General features: G+C 43.4%; 1 protein-coding gene across 1 annotated transcript in view; it reads left to right on the forward strand.

The window, feature by feature from the left end:
- Myo81F (unconventional myosin 81F) overlaps positions 1-12,190 on the forward strand; it is a 131,969-nt gene that overhangs the window by 32,648 nt on the left and 87,131 nt on the right. The gene's annotated exons all lie outside the window — the stretch shown is intronic.

A 12,190-nucleotide genomic window follows, 5' to 3' on the forward strand; every position in this document is an offset into this window, starting at 1 on the left:
TGGTTGTGAAGATAAAACTGAGGATAGAAAGGAAGCTTCATAACGACGACGGTCAATGATCGTTAGCGATAACAGAAGCTATAGTAAAAGGAGACGAATTTTTATATGAAAGCCTTTTTAGGATGTCTGAACATAAAAATTTAGTTCTGTCTGTGTGTTAAGCACTTGCTGAACGCCCAGTCATCTTGAACTGGTGGCTGCGTTCATACTATAGCGAACATTGTCGATCGAAAATCAAATTATATGCATGTCTGATGTGCAAAATTAATACTATTAAGTGGTGTGTTCCTTTGATATAGAGATTACGTAGATGCGTAATTCTAAAGACCCTAGTGTTTCTTAGGCTGCAATGAAAATGCGACGCTATGCACGAAAGAAGGTCGGCGGAAGACTACCGTCTTTATTTTTTTGTCGTTGCTTTGCGTGACCACGTGACATGGCTGCCTCTCTCGCTTGATTGTTCAGTCTTAAATTAAGGCTGGTGAACCTGGGCTGATATTCTGGACTATCATCTATATGAGGCGCCAAACCTAGCCCTCTACTCAGTCGGTTTCAGAAATCGATGAAAGTTTGTGGCTAGCAAAGGCCTATATTGATGTCCACAATGTCGTTACTTTTCCAGGGGTGTTACAGAATAATCTTTAGAGTACGCGAAAAATGAAATTTATGTCTTGCTCCGTCCACGCGAGGGCGCCAGAAATGACGCTATAAGCATACGTTTCCTTAATTCCTTTAGGGAGCCGGCGGTAAGTTCCCGCCGCTCACTGGTCCGAACCGCGAGAGCGCTGTTGGTGACAGTCTCAAGCGAGTATAGCGAACATGAAAGTTTTGCTGTTGGATCTTTTTATTTCGAGTAAGGACAAACACTGACAATATGGCGAGTTGGTGTCTTTTCGTATACTTTGTTGCCCCGTTCTAAATCCCTGTAACGACAGACGAGCGCTGGCGTGAATAAGAGTCTCCTGTATCTTATATGTCGAGTTACAGTCGCCTCCTTGACCAACTCGACACGTGCTGTTGCCGGAGCTAATCCGGGAGGCCACGCTTCAGCAGTGCTGACGTTGCTGATAACGCGGCATGCCGAGAATGACGTCACCACGTCCGCTCAGCGTCTCAAGAAGCCCTGCTTATGGTGGCTAGCCACCGTAGCCCTGCGGCCTCAGCATTTGTTTTTGCAAAGTGCCATTCGCATTCACTTTTGAGAACACTCTCATCGATTCTTGAATTCGGCAGCTACGGACCAAACTGTATTTACATCTTTTGAACGTGATTCAGCTTCCGTGGAGGTGTTTGATGGTAAGGGTGGCCTAATACCGTTGATATTAGAAGAGCTGCTCACACCAAACCTTCTATGCCCCTCCCTCACCACCACCAATACGTAATGGCAGGTCATTGTGCAGAGTGCATCGTTGCATCATTTTTCATTTTACATCCATTCCAAAGCTTGTTTCCTTTTGGGCTCGACCAAATATTAAGGAGAGGCGCTGCGGTGAAGCTTGACTGAGGGCACCGTGATGCTACCGGCGAGGTTAGGTCCCACCTAAGGCTATGCCATTGCAGGGTCCTTCTATAGCTTGGCCCCACCTAATGAAGAACGCAATGCACGCATGTGTTGCTTTACACGGCCACCCTCACAAGTGCAATGAAGCAGAACTGAGCGAGCATTCTTTTTAGCCATTCCATGATCGACTTTAATGCGCCCGCATGTACGCCGTTTTGCCGGTTGACACACCGCCCCGACACAAGGACGAAAAATAAAACCTTAAAGTGCTCATCATCAGAACAGAAACTTATCTGTTTCGTCTTGTTTCTCTCTGCAATAGCTTCGTATGTTTTTTTGGTTTATTATGTTCCGATATGGAGGACATATATCCCTTTTGCATTTCCGGCCTCCCGGTCTGATTTGTGCCGCCTCCGCGCGCTTCCTGCGTCGCACACGCGCAGGGAACTTCCGGCCGGAAGTGACGTGCCGCGCCCTCTGCCGACCAACGCCGCGAGCGCATACTGCGCGGCCGCTGTCGTAATTTTTCCGAGGCGTTCGAGCGTGCACAGTCGAGGAGCCTTCGTTCCTTTCTTGAGGCAAACTATTGCGGCACGTATACGATCGCGTCACGTGCAGTTCGGCTTGCGACTGAGACTTCTTTACGTAAATATTTGTATGCATTACATTTAGCACCACACCTTCCTAGGCTATCGGTAATCTTTCTGTTAAACCTCCATCATTCCAAATATGAACAGTAAATGTTGAAACCACTCGATTCTTGGCCAATCCCCCACAGTGGGTATGCGCCACTAACAATAGGAAAACAACAACAACAACAACAACTTGGAACGAACAGACCGTGCCGGTTTTGACGGAACTGGATTTGCGTTGGGCAACCGAGATTATCCGAATGTTTCGTCGCTCAGCGTTTCGCTCTAGTTGACCGAGCAACCTTCACTGGGGCTCTTTCTTGCAAGGGCTGTCCGCTGCGGTGGTGTGGCTGTTGGGGTGCTGGGCTGCTGACCCGGAGGTCGCGGGTTTGATTCCGGGCCGCGGCGGTCGCATTTCGATGGAGGTGAAATGGTGGAGGCCCGTGTTCTGTGCGTTGTCGGTGTGCGTTAAAGCACAGAAAATAGTCGAAATTTCCGGAGCATTTCTTCACTATGGCATCTCTCATAATCATACGGTGGTTTTGGGACGTTTAAACCTCCTCAGATATTATTATTATTATTATTATTATTATTATTATTATTATTATTATTATTATTATTATTATTATTATTATTATTATTATTATTATTATTATTATTTATTAATATTATTATTATTATTATTATTATTATTATTATTATTATTATTATTATTATTATTATTATTATTATTATTATTATTTCTTGGAAGCGTTTGGTTCCGGCTTGTGTCGATGCTGAGATAGATAGATAGATAGATAGATAGATAGATAGATAGATAGATAGATAGATAGATAGACAGATAGATAGATGTCTTCATTCATGATTCATCTGTTACCGTAGTAAGGACGTTCGCCACGAAACATCTTTAATCAGGGGCAAGACTATTGCGTACATAAGTATAGCTCAGGAGCAACAGAGACTTTGTTTAGGCTTGAAGAGACATTTGATTGATTGATTGATTGATTGATTGATATGTGGGGTCTAACGTCCCGAAACCACCATATGATTTTGAGGGACGCCACAGTGGAGGGCGCCGGAAATTTCTACCAACAGAGGTTTTTTAACGTGCGCCCAAATCTGAGCACACAGGGCTACAGCGTTTTCGCCTTCATTGAAAATGCAGTGGCCGCAGCCGGGATTCGATCCCGCGACCTGCGCGTCAGCAGTGGCGCTCGAAGACGCACTTCGATCAAATGAGAACGGAAAGTGACGTTCCGCGTGAATCTTGGCGTCGTTCTTCGTCTCCATTGGATTTGATTTCTTCACTGTTTGCCTGTACGAACCGAACCGATAACGCCAAACGATTAGCGAACGCCCAGCGATTAATACATCACCCCATCATCCCCCCTAAAAAAATGTTAACATTCCTCCTCCTAAGTTATTCCACGCAAACATCCCTCTTCCCTTTTCACACCCGTGTGCCCCCCCCCCGCTTCCTTAAGTCCGGTCCTCCTCCAAATTGAAATTCTGGATAAAACACTGAATATACATGTTTTCGTACTTTTAGCGTCACGTGGTACCAAGGAAGCCACGCCCTGATCACGTGACGGCTCTGTACCTGAGGCAAGGCTTCTGCTCCTGACGCGTTCGTTGGGAGTGAGTGGTGCACGTGCCTCCGCCAGTCGATGGTGGGAGCGGTGTGTTATTTTCGGTCAGAGCCCGATCGTTACGGCGGGCTGCTTTCCTCGGCTTCTTTCGTCGATGACTCCGCGAAAAGGCACTGCCGGTCGGTCGGTGTAATGACTCGAGCGCACCAAGTCATTGCCTATACTAATAGTAACACAAACTGTCCAGCCAACCTATAGTCCAAAGTTTTTAATTAGATAAAAACTTGAAGACGGTAAATTTACCCGACGTTTCGGGACCGATTCGGTCCCTTCTTTAGGGGTGACTGTTCGGCTGGCACCGCAGCTAGCGTTTTTTCTTGCCGGTGTTACCTTCTCCATCGCCCTTCTTTTCGTCGCTGTTGCTTCGGTGTTTTTTTTTTTTTCAACTGTCTCTGCAGCCCGTGCACGTATACACTGTGTAACGTTCTAGGTGAGCGATTAACATCTCCAGACGGCTTTCGGATATAACCAGGACTCTGAGAACTGTCTTTTTCTGTGGCTATCCTCCGTGTCGATGACCGGGGCGTCGTCGAAATTGATGCACCACCGCATCTGAGGAACCAGAAGCACCGAGGAACCTCTACTGATTCAAATCTTATAGAAACGAAGTGGGGGAAACGTCGCTTGTTGGAACACCCGAAAAAACATTTAAAAATGTCTTTTATGCAAACATTGATCCTTGACGAAACTCCCCTAGAGTACAGACTTGCAGAGACATCTTAGACAAAAAGAATACCTGTACTTTTGTGCCAACATGCCTAACACTAAAGGAAATATTCCGTAAGCCTTTAAAAACATCTGTTCAGAAATATCCCCAAATAGAAACAGCCTCTTAACCTCGAAGCCGTCCCCAAGCAAACTGAGACGTCCCCGAAACAGTTATAAACATGTTTTACGAAAGCAATTTCTATGCTTATCCTCCTCTACTCACTAGCATACAGACGTACAGGTGCGTCTTACATAGAAAAATTCTTGTGCAAACGCATCCTGTGGAATTATTCCTAAGTACCAAAGGAAATGTCTCGAACGCTTTTTTAAAAAAAATCACCCATTTAGAAATATCCCCAAAATGTAACACCTTCTAAATTTAAAATCTAGCCTTCAGCTTATATGACTACCTGGAAAAAAAAAAACGTATGGGAACGTATTTTATTGAAGATTTTCTGAGAACTTACTATTTATTATTTATTTATGAAATACTGTGGACACGTAGTTCAAGCATGGAGCGCAATAAATCAGTACAACGGTGAGAAAAAGAACAAACAAAACAAGAAAACTAATACAGAAATAGTAAATATGTTTGGGGAAGCGCTATACAAACAAACTAATAATAATCAGCGTTATGCTGTCGATTCGATTACACAGTTATATTCGGTTATTGTACGATTGAAAGAATAATTCTTAAGTGTGTTTTTTCTCGCGAATCGGGGTTTTAATGCATATTGTCTACGGTTACGCGTGGTTCGGGTTAATAGGAGCGATAAATATAGAGATGAGTCTAGTGGTGAATTGTTCGTACGTGTTAAGTAGTTTAGCGAATTCCAGTCTCGGCCTACGTCTTCCCATCTCGAGTGGTTCAATGTGTTTTGCTTTCATGAGCTACGCGGGTGAATGCTGTCTTGAGAATTCGTTGAATATAAATATAATTGCCTTTCCCTGCACTCTCTCGAGATTATTGGTATTAGTTTTAGCATACAAATCCTTAACGATACACGCATATTCTAGTTTAGTTCTAATTAAGGTGTTATAGCATAGCAGTATTGCATTGGATGGTGCTTTTTTTAAGTTTGTGCCTCTGGAGGCATAATTTTCTGAAAGCTGACGTGCAAGTATTGCTTGTGTTTTCATTACATGCTAACTTGTTGTTAAAGGTGACTACTAGATACTCGTACTAAGTTAGTTCACAAAGGGGGTTGAACCTAATTTATGCGTACGAAGCATGCGTTATCTCTTGTGTCATTCGCATTAGTACGCCTTTGCCTGTGTTTAGTGTCATTTCCCAGTACACGCACCATTCAAGAGAATGTTATTTAAACTACTTTGTAAACTAAATTGGTTATTGACAGCTTGATTGCATTTTAAAAGCATGCAATCATTAACGAATAACGGAATATGGACACCACATTCGACCATGTTAACAATGTCTTCGATATGTATATTAAAAAAGAGAGGGCCGAGGACACTGCCCGGCAGCACGCCCGGTGTGACTGGAAGAGTGTGCGATTTCTCACCATTGATTGCTACGAATCGATGCCGGTTTGACAGATATGCGCCAATCCAAGAAATAAACGAATCCTCGATTTTCTGCATTTGCAAGTTTCAGATTTAATTTCGAAGGCTTTTCGGAAGTCTAAAAAATCGCACTGATTTGTCAGTTTTTGTCAAAAGCTGACGCAAGGGAACGAACGGTGACCGGCCGTGTGGCAGTCAAACGCTCCCTCCTAAACCCATGCTGACTATTTGTCCAAACAGAATGTTTTTTCCAAATATGTAGTTATGCTGTTTGCGATAATATTTTCGGTGTGTTTGCAACATGACGTCGTTAAGGAAGTAGGACGGTAATTTTTTACGAGAAGACCTTCTTATGAATTGGTGCAATGCGGGCTGTCCTCCAGTCACTCGGTAACTCTGACAACGGTGACGTGCGAAATATTATAACAAGGAACTTTGATAAAGTCACCGCATATCTATGAGCAAGCGAATCGGGAATAGTGTCAGGTTCACTAGAACATTTGGGTTTGGGGTTTAGCAGCGTATATTAAGAACAATCAGTTGCAGAAATATCCGTAAGCCTTCTTGATAAACTTGTGAACGCGAGCTGAACGCGAGAGCGATATGCTGTCTCTAGTTCGTACTTCAAATACTTCGTGCGTGAAACCTTTTCGAACTTGCTATGCAACCACTACGTGCCCTAAAGCGAATAGGCGCAGTAACGTGCGTGCCTTGTGTAGTGGATGACCAGCTTTAAGCGATGAAGTCATTAGGATAGTCACGTGTTCTTACGCCCGAGAAATGTACGCTTGTACAACTCATTATTTATGCATTATTTCATGTTGCATTGTGAAACATGTATACAGGATGCGTGTGTGTGTAAAGCATGAAAGTTACGTTCACTTAATTTCCAAACATAGGGAGGTATTTTTAATGCATTGCAAATACAGTGAAATACAGCAGACGCGTGACTGTAGTAGAACGCTGGCTTGCCGCACTAACGACCCGGGTTCGATCCCCAACTCAGACCCCGAAATTTTTATTTATAACTCATTTCATGTCAATCTATCTCGATTTCTCGGTCACGCACAAAATGATATTTCGCTCACAGCCAACGACGCCGATGTCGACACCGGATTTTTTGTGAAACAAACTGTTTAACACTATCGCGTTAAAATGTTAGACAAGTGCTCATAAAGCGTATCTGTCTTCACTCCCTAACGTACAGACGTACGTACACAGCTAGGTAAAATTCCACGGAAACATTGCCGGAAAGATTTCACGGAAACATTGCTGAAAATTTACAAAATATCGTCAGTTTTATGAACATAATTTTCGGGAAAATTTCCGAAAACTTACTGATTATCCATCAGTTGCATACACTTATTTCACGGGAAATTTTCTGAAAACTTACGGAATATGCATCAGTTGCAGAAAACGATATTTTAGGGAAACGGTCCCGAAAACTTAAGGAACATTTATTAGTGTCGTGAACAAATTTCACAAAAACATTTGCGGAAACTCACGGAATATCTGTCAGTTGCAGAAACATCTGTAACCCTATTCGATAAAATATTGCCAGAGTATTAAACACGCGTTCCTAAAGCTTATCTCTTTTACACATACGCATCTTGGAGAAATTTCTAAGACTTGTTTTAACACCCCTGTGGAAATATTTGTGATGCTAAAATGAATATACCTAAAACATTAAAGTATCTATTAAGAGATATCTCTAAATAGAAACACTATCAAAACATAAAACATGCCCTTAATGTTCCATAAGTATCCCGAAAATTGTAAAAAAAAATCTTACGGAAGAATTTTTGAGAACTTGTGGAACATCCATCAGTAGCCGAAAAATTCGTGATACTTACGTAAACGTCCTGCATAAACTTACCATATACTTCAACAAACGTTCCTAAAAACTTACCTGCCTTTATTTCCTACTGCGCAGACATGAATACATATCTGACATAACTCAGTTCTTAGAACTTGCACTGTCATCTCTTGTGGAAACTGCCCTAACACTGAAATGGTTATCGCAAAACTAACACAAACATTCATTCGAAAATATAACCCTAAATAAGAACACCCTCTAAACATAAAACCTGCCCCCGTGCTTCCAGAAATATCCCCAAAACATATATAACCATATCGTACAGAAGCATGTTTCGCAACGTCCATTGGTTCCAGAAAGATGCCTAAAACTTATCTAAACGTACTCCTTGGCGTTACCAGAAGCATCGACAAACATCCCTAAAACTATCCCTAAAACGTAGGGATAGATTGTCGTCTATCCCTACGTCGAATGTAGGTCAGGTGTACATAGACTCGCACGATTCGTGGTCCCTTGCATCCTTCGCGCTCACTGCTTCTTCGTGCTCAGTTCTGGGCCATACGTAAATCATTTATACCTCGCGGCTCGTCATGACACACTTACCTGGCGGTGCTTCATGTTTAATTTCCGCTTCCCGAATAATTACGGGAAATAAATACTCCGTGCAGGAGTGCAAGACGGTACAAAAATAAGAAGATCTGGGAAAGCCATGTAGGTGCACGTCAGAAGGTACAAAGACACAGCAAGGCCAATGTTTCTCTGGCGTACCGAGCGGACAGAGGAAGGAAGGAGGCATTGCATAAGGGATGAAGCGACTACGTCGTGAATCATGCAAGGCGATTAATTAAAGCACTTGCTGCAGCCGCCGCCGTCCGCCAGACGGCGCTGGCTGCCGCGTCTTTTTGGGTGGTGCCGTTTTGGGAAGTGGTCTAGCTGTTTTTTCAGGCCTAGACTGACTGCCTGTGTGCAAAAAAAAAAAAGAAAAGAAAAGAGGGTGATATACTGTGGAGCATATGCTCGCAACATGATGAGATACGTCTCTGCTTGCGGTAAAAAAGGAAGTCCAGAAACGGCGTAGGAGATCGGCGGGGGATGCCGAAATCAGTTGTACGCGTACTCATCCCAGAAGCTCTAAGATCGGTTTTTATGGAAGCGTCAGCTAGTTAGCAGTTATGATGAGGAATAAAAGTTTGACGTATTGTCGAAGAAAAACGGCTGAGAAGAGATTGGTGGAACCTGGATGAGTAGTTTCAGGCGCATCAGCCGAGTTACTGTACGCTTTTAGACTTAGTTTTATTGAAGCAAGAAGGAGACAATCATAGATAGGAGTGCTGATCACATTGGTCACGTCGGTGTGATCACGTTAGATCACGTTTCATCATATTATCTGAAATTATGAATTATCTTTAAGCATATTGAATCACAAACTGATCTAGTTGACCAAGATAGCTTTGAAGAATTGTAAAAAAAAAGGTAGGGAGGGACCTGATAAAAGGCAGGCTTGTTACGGGTATAGATAACCACTATGTACAATTTTCAGTTCAATGTTCTAATCAAACAAGATGTAGATGCAGGCGTAATGCTGCACTACGGTATATAGAGCAAAACCTGATAAAATTAAGCAGGACTGACCGTTATCTGTCGCTATTTGATTCACGGGGTGTTACCTGTAATAAATAACCGCACGTGTATAGAACCATTAAGTGCTCATTACATTAGTCGAACTTGTCGCAAGATATATTTAAAGTAATTGTAAAAAAAGCAAGCGAATAATTTGATAGAACCAGGTTCGTTCCAGACATAGATAACGGCTACGTGCGAGTTTGAAATAGAGGCTTTTTGAAATAAGATCATGGGATAGGCGTGGCGCTGGACTCCGGCAATGGAGCAATACCTAGCGCTGATTGAATCAAGCTGGCTTAGTGAATACTTGCCATCACATCGTTTCACTGTGGCCCTCTAATATTTTTTGCTTTACTCTGTTCCCTTTAATGAGATCACGCTCACTGTATTTGAAGTAAGTGCATGAAATGCCTCTTGGCGGAACGTTAGTTACGCAGAAGCGTTCGTTCGGTATTCATGTATGCTCTGTTCTGTTCGGTCTGGTTCTGCGCCGCTTATATGTTCGCGTTTTTATCGGCTTCGCTGTTGCAGAATAGCCTTCGTCTGGCAACTGCGTACGACACTGCGTCTCGCCTTTAACCTCAATGTCCTTTTTTTCCCCTCTTTATGCTCGCGGGGAACGCACGTGCGATTTATATCTGGCCGATTGTTGCGCAGCGCGTGACATGTCGTGAAATCTCGACGGTATATCCTGTTCTTGATTCTCTCCTTCTTCTTATCTCCTTTCGTCTAGCGCCGTCGATTACTTCACGCGTAGCTTTTTTTCTATTTTTTTTGTGAATGCCAGGTTGCAACATCTGTTAGTTTTTTTCATCTTGTTCTCTCTCTCCGGCTCGCAGACGGCGGGTTACGAAACTGCGGCGTGATTCCGAAAGGACCAAAGCCACCTTCCTCCCTATAGTGTTGGGGAATGGTTGCTGGTTGCGAAATGGGGGATCTCACTTCACTGAGTGGCGGACTCAGTTTTTAAAGTTTTTATTTTAGTTTCTTTCTATCTCCTAGGCTTTCTCCGCGGTTTCGTAAACCTCGCAGACCTAGTTGCATCCCCCTCGGGGAAAGTCTGCCTCGAACTGCCTGCCGCTTTGCTTCTCTAAATGCGTCCACTGTTGCAGAGGCTTGAGTACGGACCAGCTGCCGTTCCCTAACCATTTCTTACACGCATTATGGTCAACCGTGTATTAACGAGCGGCATGAGCGCGTTCGACCATAAGTAAGGTGAAGACCTCACTGGCGTTGAAGTCGGTAAACCTAGAGTGGCTATTCTACTTCACGGGGAAATGTCTGTTACGCGACGACTAATCGCGGTGTAAGTAGAGAGGACAATGATCTTTAGAATTATGTATCAGATGAAAGCTTCTATGAGATCTTCAATACTCTGTTCGTAACATCGCTTTTGAATACTTGAATACCCTGCACATAACTTTATGCCAAGAACCTGCAGGCCAAAGTTAGAGCGACTGGAAGTGCCATTATTAAGTATGTTGAATAGCTGTATTTATGTCGTTGATAATTCCCTAATCAGTGCGCATTTCATCATAGTGCATTTTTTGTTTAATTATATTTGTACGCCCACTCAAATTACGAGCGATTGTTATCTGTGGGGTGCGAGCATTCATAAAAAGGTGGAGCAAAATATATTTTGAAATTCCTGTCGGAAGGCCCCCTCGTCGAACACAGCGCTGTCTTCACTGAGGGGCTCCTGTGCAGTGAAATATTTCAACCGGGAGTGATAAAAAAGAGCTTTGGGCAACAAGAACGCTTAATTTACCATTAGCGGAGTGTTTGCGAGTCTCTTCATTGTCAATAGTGCATGGAATCGGCAAGAGAATGTCGCGTCTCCGAACGAAAACGCCGTGTCCCAAGGAGTGATTAAAAAAAAAAGAGAGAGAGAGAGAATTATGTAGGAGACGTTCCCGCAACTTATTAGCAACGGAGGTGTTGCCGGCACTTGCCTTGCTCCGCAACCCAAAGTTCGCACGCAGATCAAGTGCATTTGTCTCTGTTAACGTGAGTAGCGAGTTAGTTAGAGAATAAAGGACGGTTGCCCACCGACGAAAGTAGTTACTCCAGCGTAGCGTTGATGTCTCCAGCGAATTCTTCGGAACGTGGAGGCTCCGTGAGGCGACACAGTGACGCTGCATTTTCCGTAAAATATCTTTGTAAGAATTGGAAATAGAGTTTCAAAATCTGGCTCTGCAGCAGCGGCAATGAAAGTTATGGCCAGGTTAATTCGCAAGGACAATGAAAGACAGACGCAGGTTGCATTGAAGCTCAAAATTTGTTTGAAATTGCGGTGAGTGAATTTTCGTTTTTTTTATTTTTCTTCGTATGTACCGTTTTGTAAGGATCTTCTTTTTGCGAAGCAGTGTAGTTTTGTACAAAGGTACGTTTTACAGAAGTGATACTAAAATTGTGAGCCTCCAGCGGAAAATAAAAGCGTTTTTTTCGAAAAGTAGGGACATTTTGTCATTATATAAATACTGTGCCAGAATAAAGATATATTGGTGCGAGGCCACCTGTTCATTCTTCAGCAAGTAGCCGAAGTCACTGCTCTGGCTCGGTCGTCGTCGTCTGCTTGCCCGGAAACGGAGATGACACTGTCCACAAGAATCGCTGCTCCCGCCAGTTGGGAAGCGTGAGCTTTAATTCGATTTTCACTGGCAAAAGGATCGTCGGCTTCTCGAATTCGTGGGCAGTTGTGCCCAGTTTATGGGCGCACAGGGATGAGAGAAAAAAA

The sequence above is a fragment of the Rhipicephalus microplus genome, chromosome 8 (genome assembly GCF_043290135.1).
Source record: "Rhipicephalus microplus isolate Deutch F79 chromosome 8, USDA_Rmic, whole genome shotgun sequence".
In the NCBI taxonomy this organism is placed as follows: domain Eukaryota; kingdom Metazoa; phylum Arthropoda; class Arachnida; order Ixodida; family Ixodidae; genus Rhipicephalus; species Rhipicephalus microplus.